Raw genomic sequence first — 8,269 nt, 5'->3', positions numbered from 1 at the left:
AACAGAGATGATTGTTTCTAACTTATAATGTCTTTTTTCTGATACCTAATGAACTTCAGTCAACCAAGATCCTTTTTATATCACGCAAGTAAATACTCAAATAACAGAAGAAATGACAATGTCCAAAAACAATTCCAACTTAAGATACTTTTTTCCTGTAGGTAAGCCAAAATATGAATTATTCCGTCCATCTATAATGAAAAGTTAACTGAACTCATGCTGGGTTGTCTCTAATAGCATTAGGTTGCCACTTTTTGATGAAGTTCAGTAATTTAGTCCTGCAGCATAATGGCAGGATCAACGGACAAAGAGTTAGAACACTTGGACTCTATTTTCAGTTCTAGCTGTGGCTCATTACCATTTCTTTGCCCTGACCATCTTCTATTATTACTTGAAATCTCAATTATATTAGTAAAGCAGAAAGATTTAGAAAAACCACCCTGTAAGCTAACAACTAAGATGCAGTGGTCTTATTTCTGCAATTGGTGTACCATTGTGGTCTCAGGCAAGAAATTGGCTAACTTGACACCTCAGTTTCTTTATCCATGAAGACACGATAAATTATTTGTTCCTCTTTTCCCACCATTTCCCTCACAGAAATGCAGTAATGGAGATGAACCATGAGAGACTATGGACCCTGAAAAACAAACTAAGGGTTCTAGAGGGGGGTGGGGGTGGGGGGATGGGTTAGCCTGGTGATGGGTATTAAAGAGGGCACGTTCTGCATGGAGCACTGGGTGTTATACGCAAACAATGAATCATGGAACACTGCATCAAAAACTAATGATGCAATGTATGGTGATTAACATAACAATAAAAAAATTTTAAAAAAGAAAGAAATGCAGTAATGGCAACCGTATTGACGCTATAAAAGATTTTGATCTCTCTAGGCTGTTGCTACATAAAGAGAAAGTCCTTTTTATATTTCAACTTGCATTTTCAGGTACTTAGTGCCCCCTGAGTTTGCACCATATCAATTCTATTTGGAAAAGATTACTATGTATACTGTTATTCTTTGCAGAACCCTTGCAGAAATAAAATGAGTCACGAACAATATGCTTTAAGAAAACAAAATTATTTCACAAAATTTGTGATTGTTGGCTGTTAAAAATTCTAATTCAAATTATCACCCTAATCATCTTAACTTGAAAGAGACAGCTTGTTCATTCAGAACTGTCTATTGCCATGTTGTCTAGGTAGCAAATACCAGCTAAAAAATGAGGATACCACTCAGTTGATCCTCGTTATTCCAGGATTTTTGTAAAATATCTAAGAAAAGTATGTAGGTATGAGGGATCTTAAAATCTAACAGCTGACAGATAGCTTCTAATCTTGGTTTTGCGTGTGTCAAACCTAAGAATGTTATAGGAGTATTCACCTATCTCACGTAGATAATAGGAGCGTTGACAGCAGATAATAAGTGTATCTTGTCTAATTGCTAGAAGAATGATTATCCTTACAATGCCCATTTTAGTTTTTGAGGATTGTGATGGTAATGTATCTTGTTTTACAATCTCTCTCTCTCCTCTCCCCTCTTTTTTTTGTATTCAAAATGTGTTAATTGGGATGGTTTCCCCCTCATCTTGATTCAGGGTGCTTTTAGTGCTTCTTCTATCTGAAGGAACATCCTTCTCTAAGCCTTGCTTTTCCTCCTATAGCCTGGCTGAGGACAGTGGAGAAGCCAACATAGAAATTACTATTTGTGCATGGCTAAAGATGGTTGTGATTTTATAGCATCCTGGGCATGGCCATGAAGTAGGAATCAGGCTCTGCACCAGGTGTTTCCTCTTGTGTTTCCTCTTCTCTTCTGGAAAGGGAGGGAGGAGATCCTTCTCAAGGGGCATGTTCTCACTGGGAGGTCATCACTGCTGGAAAGGCTGTTACACAATATCTTTGTCACAGAATACTAACAGATCCAAAGCTCAGACAGTAAAGGAAAAAATTCTTAGACTGAGACATGAAATTGTATCAATTCAAAGACAGGTCTGAAACTGAAAGATCAATTTACAGGGTAAAAGGAATAGAGGAACATATGTACCAAAATCTGCAGCAAGGAAGACCCAAGACATAGAATTGAGCTGGTAACTGACAGATTCTTATAGGCAAGTCAGAACTGCATGTGCCTGGCAACAAGTATTGGGGATTAGTCACTAGGAAACTGGAATCCAAAGGTAGGAAATCCAGTTACTTTGGTTACAAAAGATACACATAGAAAACCTATAAAATTCTTTGAGGACAGATCATTCGTTCATTCAGTAAATACATGTTAAGCACCTATATATGCTAGAGACTATTTTAGACACTGGGAAATAAGCAGTGAACAGAACAAAGTTCACTGAACTTGTGTAGCTAGTTGGGGTGGGGGAGCAGACAATAAACTAAGAAGTAAAATACATAGTTTGTCAATAGAAATAAGTTTACAGAGAAATTTTAAGTGGGAAATTTCTGGGCATGGGAAGTAGGGTTGTATTTTATTTATTTAATGATTTATTTATTTATTTATTTGACAAAGAGAGAGAGAGAGAGAGCACAAGCAGGGAGAGCTGCAGAGGGAGAGGCAGAAGAAGGTTCTCTGCAAGCAGGGAGCCCGATTTGGAGCCTGATCCCAGGACCCTGGGATCATGACCCAAGCCAAAGGCAGACGCTTAACAACTGAGCTACCCCGGCACCCTGAGGGTTGCAATTTTAAACAGAATGATAAAAAAGGCCTCACTGAGAAGATGGCGTATAAGCAAAGACTTGGACTAGACAAGAGGGAAGGAGACAATCATGCAGGTATCCATGGAAGAGTGTTCTAGGCAGTGAATAGAGCAAACACAAAGAACTTGAGGCAGGATCCTGCCCAGCACATTTGAGAAAAAGTCAGGAAGCCATGTTGGAGCAGTGAGGCAAGGGGAAGAGTAGTAGATGATGTCAGAGAAGTAAGAGAGAGACACCAATTATGTGGGGCCCTAAAGATCATTACGAGGTGTCTGGCTTTACTTTGAGTGAGATGAGAAATTATCAGAGAATAGTGAGCAGAGAAAAAGCACAACATGACTTCCAGCTTAAAAGGGTGCATCTGACTTTTGTTTTGAAACTAGACCATAAGGGGGCAAATATGGAAGCAAGACCATTTAGGATGCTATTCCAATAATCCAGGGAAGAAAGAACAGGAGCTCAGACAGGCTCTTGTGCTGAAGTGGCAAGTGATCAGAAGTGATTCTGAAGGTAGAGCACTCAGGATATGCTAATGGACTTGAAATAAGAAGGGAGAGAAAGAGATGAGTCAAAGATGACACCAAGATTTTTGTCCTGAAAAACTGGAAAATGGAGACGCTCTTTATTGATATAGAGAAGAATGTGGGAGGAGTCTTTTTTTTTTTTAAGATTTTATTTATTTGAGAGAGAGAGAACGAGAGACAGAGAGCATGAGAGGGAGGAGGGTCAGAGGGAGAAGCAGACTCTCCACCGAGCAGGGAGCCCGATGCGGGGCTCGATCCAGGGACTCCAGGATCATGACCTGAGCCGAAGGCAGTCGCTTAACCGACTGAGCCACCCAGGCGCCCCGTGGGAGGAGTCTTAACCTTTCTTGTGTCCTCATGGCCCTAGCACAAAGTCAGACACTTGGGAATGTTCAGTGAATACCAATAATCTAATCTGAATCTAGTTTCTGTGTATTTGAGATCAGAGTTGTTCTAGATACAGGGCTGACTCGTTGGAGTTACTCAACTAGGGCCTAGTTCTAGGCTCTGGGACGAGGTTAAAATCATTGACGTGCTAAAGCTAACTTGTACTAGCTAGCAAGAACCAACTGTTAAATTTTTGAGATACTGCAAGCCAGGTGTTAAACACAGTTGTTTTTTAAACTTGTTGTATACACTTACAGTTGGTAATTAAAAACAAAGGTAAAAATACCTAAAATTCATCACTTCCTAATTATTTTACTACATTTTACTATTATCTGTGCCCTTGAGGTTATTTGTGTTTGTTGTATCTGTACGATAGAAATCCTGTATCATGGTGTGCTATGGTGCATCTCTCTCCAACTCTGTGTTCAGGGATGTTAGGTCAGTAGCTTTTTTTTTTTTAAGATTATTTATTTAGGGCGCCTGGGTGGCTCAGTCGTTAAGCGTCTGCTTTCAGCTCAGGTCATGATCCCAGGGTCCTGGGATCGAGCCCCGCATCGGGCTCCCTGCTCAGCGGGAAGCCTGCTTCTCCCTCTCCCACTCCCCCTGCTTGTGTTCCCTCTCTCGCTAACTCTGTCTCTGTCAAGTAAATAAATAAAATCCTTTAAAAAAAAAAAGATTATTTATTTATTTACTTGACAGAGAAAGAGAGAGAGCACAAGCAGGTGGAGTAGCAGGTAGAGGGAGAGGGAGAAGCAGGCTTCCTACTGAGCAGGGAGTCAGACGCGAGGCTCGATCCCAGTACCCTGGGATCATGACCTGAGCCGAAGGCAGATCCTTAACCGACTGAGCCACCCAGGCACCACAATAAATACTTTTAATATACCTCAGAGCCATTAGAAAAATACAGGATGGAAAAATTCAGCTATCAATAAGGAAAGTTTAAGCATTGCTACAAAAGAAATTAGTGTTGGGGCGCCTGGGTGGCTCAGTCGTTAAGCGTCTGCCTTCAGCTCAGGTCATGATCCCAGAGTCCTGGGATCCCGCACTGCATCAGGCTCCCTGCTCAGCGGGAAGCCTGCTTCTCCCTCTCCCACTCCCCCTGCTTGTGTTCCCTCTCTCGCTAACTCTGTCTCTGTCAAATAAATAAATAAAATCCTTCAAAAAAAAAAAGATTATTTATTTATTTACTTGACAGAGAAAGAGAGAGAGCACAAGCAGGTGGAGTAGCAGGTAGAGGGAGAGGGAGAAGCAGGTTCCCTGCTGAGCAAGAGACCCAATGCAGAGCTCGATCCCAGGACCCTGGGATCATGACCTGAGCCGAAGGCAGATGCTTAACAGACTGAGCCACCCAGGCACCCCTGTCAGTAGCTTTATATTGGCCATGGTGTGAGTATCTACAGTACAGAAATTGGCAAATGCTACAAATGAGGGATCTCCCCCGCTCCCTTTCCTGCCCCAGAGTTGGTTAAATCTATAAGTGGAAATTTAGTCATGCCAGCTTTGAAGGCAATGATAGGGGATGAGCAAACTGTTACATTTTGTAGCTACACACAGGAACAAGCACTGCACACAGAGTATTATAGTAATGGGTATGCAAGAGGTTTTCCCTGTTCTGATGAGGGAGGGTTGGGGCCTGAGGAAATTGTAGTAGGAGAAAGACACACAAGGAAATTCCACATAGGGAAAGAAAGGCCTTAATGATTGACCAAACTAGTAATTGCTAAAAAAGATTAGCATCTACGGTCAATCAATGGCTTAATAGAATAAACCTGGAGCAAATTACACACTTAACAGAGGAGATTAACAGCTTTGGATGGCTTATTTGTTTATCTGATATTATAAAGGATGAGGAAAAAATGGGGACTAGTCAATGCCATGAGTAGCAACTGCATATTAGCAAAACTTTCTTGTATTAAGAATCTTATATTTTGTTAGGCCTTGTAGAAAAGAAACATCAAGAATACTAAAGATACTATCTAATTATTCCTGTGAGAGAGCTAGAAAAACAGCACAGTTTATTTAGGTTTGTCATTTTTATTTTGCAAAGAAGGAAGCTGGAATCCAAGAAATATAATATAAATGGGTTATTGAAGATAACAGAGTGAGTGAGACAATTTAGGGGGAAAAGTGTATTCATGTGTGTGTGTGTGTGTGTGTGTGTGTGTATGAAACAGACAACAATGAAAAAGCCCACAGCATTTAGTGATTCATTTTTCAAGGGAAGCAGGAATAAAAATATGTATATTAATTACAAATGTGGCAGTCAAAACAACAAAAACATAGAAATGACAAAGGAGACTATGAAAAATACATCTTTGATCCCCAATTTTCCTCAAGTCTTTCTACTTCACTGATTTTCTTTTTTTAAGATTTTACTTATTTATTTGACAGAGAGAGACACAGAGAGAGCAGGAACACAAGCAGGGGGGAGTGGGAGAGGGAGAAGCAGGCCTCCCTCCAAGCAGGGAGCCCGATGTGGGGCTCGATCCCAGGACCTGGAATCATGACCTGAGCAGAAGGCAGATGCTTAACGACTGAGCCACCCAGGTGCCCCTCTATTTCACTGATTCTAAATGGTTCCAAAACTGTTCTTTTTTCCTATTCCTTAAATATATTCATTCTTCATCTCCCAATCTCCCCCATTGGCTTTTTGTTCAAAGCTCAATCTTTTTTATTTATAATGTTTTCACAAAGTTGTTTTGCATAACACAGTAAGACTTCATATTTAGCAGAATCACTTGGTTTGAGCATTAGTCTTATTTCCCCCAGACAAATTTACAGATGTGAGGATGTAGAATTACTAGGTAAAAGAATAGGAACATTTTGAAAGCTTATAGGTTTATCAAGACTTTAGTGATGTATGAAAGTACCTGTTCCTTGTACCCAGACTGCTTTGATATGATTGTTTAAAATATTTACTAAGTTCCTAAGTGAAAATGGATATTTTATTATTTTAGTTTTCATTTCTTTGATTACTAGTGAAACAATATTTTTTTCATTGTGCTCACTGTATAACGTCTTTTACTACCCATTTCTTTGAGGCTCAGTGTGCTTTTATCAATGTATCAATTTCTTTATATAAGAAAGATAACAGGGGTGCCTGGGTGGCTCAGTTGGTTAAGCGACTGCCTTCGGCTCAGGTCATGATCCTGGAGTCCGGGGATCGAGTCCCGCATCAGGCTCCCTGCTCGGCAGGGAGTCTGCTTCTCCCTCTGACCCTCCTCCCTCTCATGCTCTCTGTCTCTCATTCTCTCTCTCTCAAATAAATAAATAAAAAAATCTTAAAAAAAAAAGATAACAGCCCCTTAAACTTGGTAGTTTTGCAGATATTTTCAGATTCTATTGTTGTCTATTCACTTTGGTTACTTAAAAAAAAGTCATATTTTCCTTTGAGTTTTAAAAATTGCTGCCAAGTGGGTGCCTGGGTGGCTCAGTCGTTAAGCGTCTGCCTTCGGCTTAGGTCACGATCCCAGGCTCCTGGGATGGAGCCCCGCATCGGGCTCCCTGCTCCGCAGGGAACCTGCTTCTCCCTCTCCCATTCCCACTCCCCCTACTTGTGTTCTCTCTCTCACTGTGTCTCTCTCTGTCAAATAAATAAAATCTTTTAAAAAAGAAAAGAAAAAATAAATAAATAAAAATTGCTGCCAAGTGTATAAAATAATCACCTTCCAGAGGCTTATTACATATTCTGTTCTATTTTCTTCTGACTTTTCCATTGTTTAATATTTTATATCTACTCTTTAATTCATCTGGAATTTATTTTGATATGAGAAGATGATCTAAACTAATTTTTTCTTTTTAAAATTTTTTTAAAAGATTTTATTTATTTATTTGAGAGAGAGAGAAAGCGAGCACAAACTGGGGGAGTGGCAGAGGAAGAGAGAGAGGGAGAAGCAGACTCCTTGCTGAACACGGAGCCTGACATGGGGCTCAACCCCAGGACCCTGAAGAGAGCCAAAGTTAGATGCTTAACCGATGGAGCCATCCAGGAGCCCTAAACTAATTTTTTCTAAATTGATAACCATTTTGGGGGCACCTGGCTGAGTCAGTTGGCAGAGCATGCCACTCTTGATCTCAGGGTTATAACTTTGAGCCCCATGCTGGGTGTAGAGATTATTTAGAAATAAAATCTTAAATAAATAAATAGATAACCATTCCGGAATGGTTCTTCCTTTCTTGACTGATTTGTGAAATCCCCTATATTACACTTTATTTTTTTCTTTAAGATTTATTTTATTTGAGAGAGAGAGAGTATGAGCAGGAGGGGCAGAGGGAGAGAGAATCCCAAGCAGACGCCACACTGAGTGCTGAGCCCAAAGCAGGCCTTGATCTCACAACACTGAGATCAAAACCTGAGCCAAAACCCTGAGCCAAAACCCAGGGGGATGCTTAACCAACTGCACCACCCAGGCACACTGACCCTGTATTACACTTTAAATTCCAATGTATAATGGACTATTTCTGCACTAGGCTATTTTTTCTTTACTTGTACTTCCCTATTTTATTATTTATTTATTTATTCTTTTAAAGATTTTATTTAGGGGCGCCTAGGTGGCTCAGTCGTTGGGCATCTGCCTTCGGCTCAGGTCATGATCCCAGCGTCCTGGAATGGAGCCCCAGGTTGGGTTTCCTGCTCAGCGGGAAGGCTGCTTCTCCCT

General features: G+C 40.5%; 1 pseudogene; it reads right to left on the bottom strand.

The window, feature by feature from the left end:
• Positions 1-1,599: 1,599 nt before the first annotated feature.
• On the bottom strand, positions 1,600-1,844 carry LOC118020396 (annotated as a pseudogene).
• Positions 1,845-8,269: the final 6,425 nt, after the last annotated feature.

Source organism: Mirounga leonina, unplaced genomic scaffold, assembly GCF_011800145.1.
Source record: "Mirounga leonina isolate KUSES-001 unplaced genomic scaffold, KU_Mleo_1.0 Mir_114, whole genome shotgun sequence".
Lineage (NCBI taxonomy): Eukaryota > Metazoa > Chordata > Mammalia > Carnivora > Phocidae > Mirounga > Mirounga leonina.
Note: the sequence above shows the minus strand (reverse complement) of the source record. Positions and strands in the feature narration are given on the sequence as shown.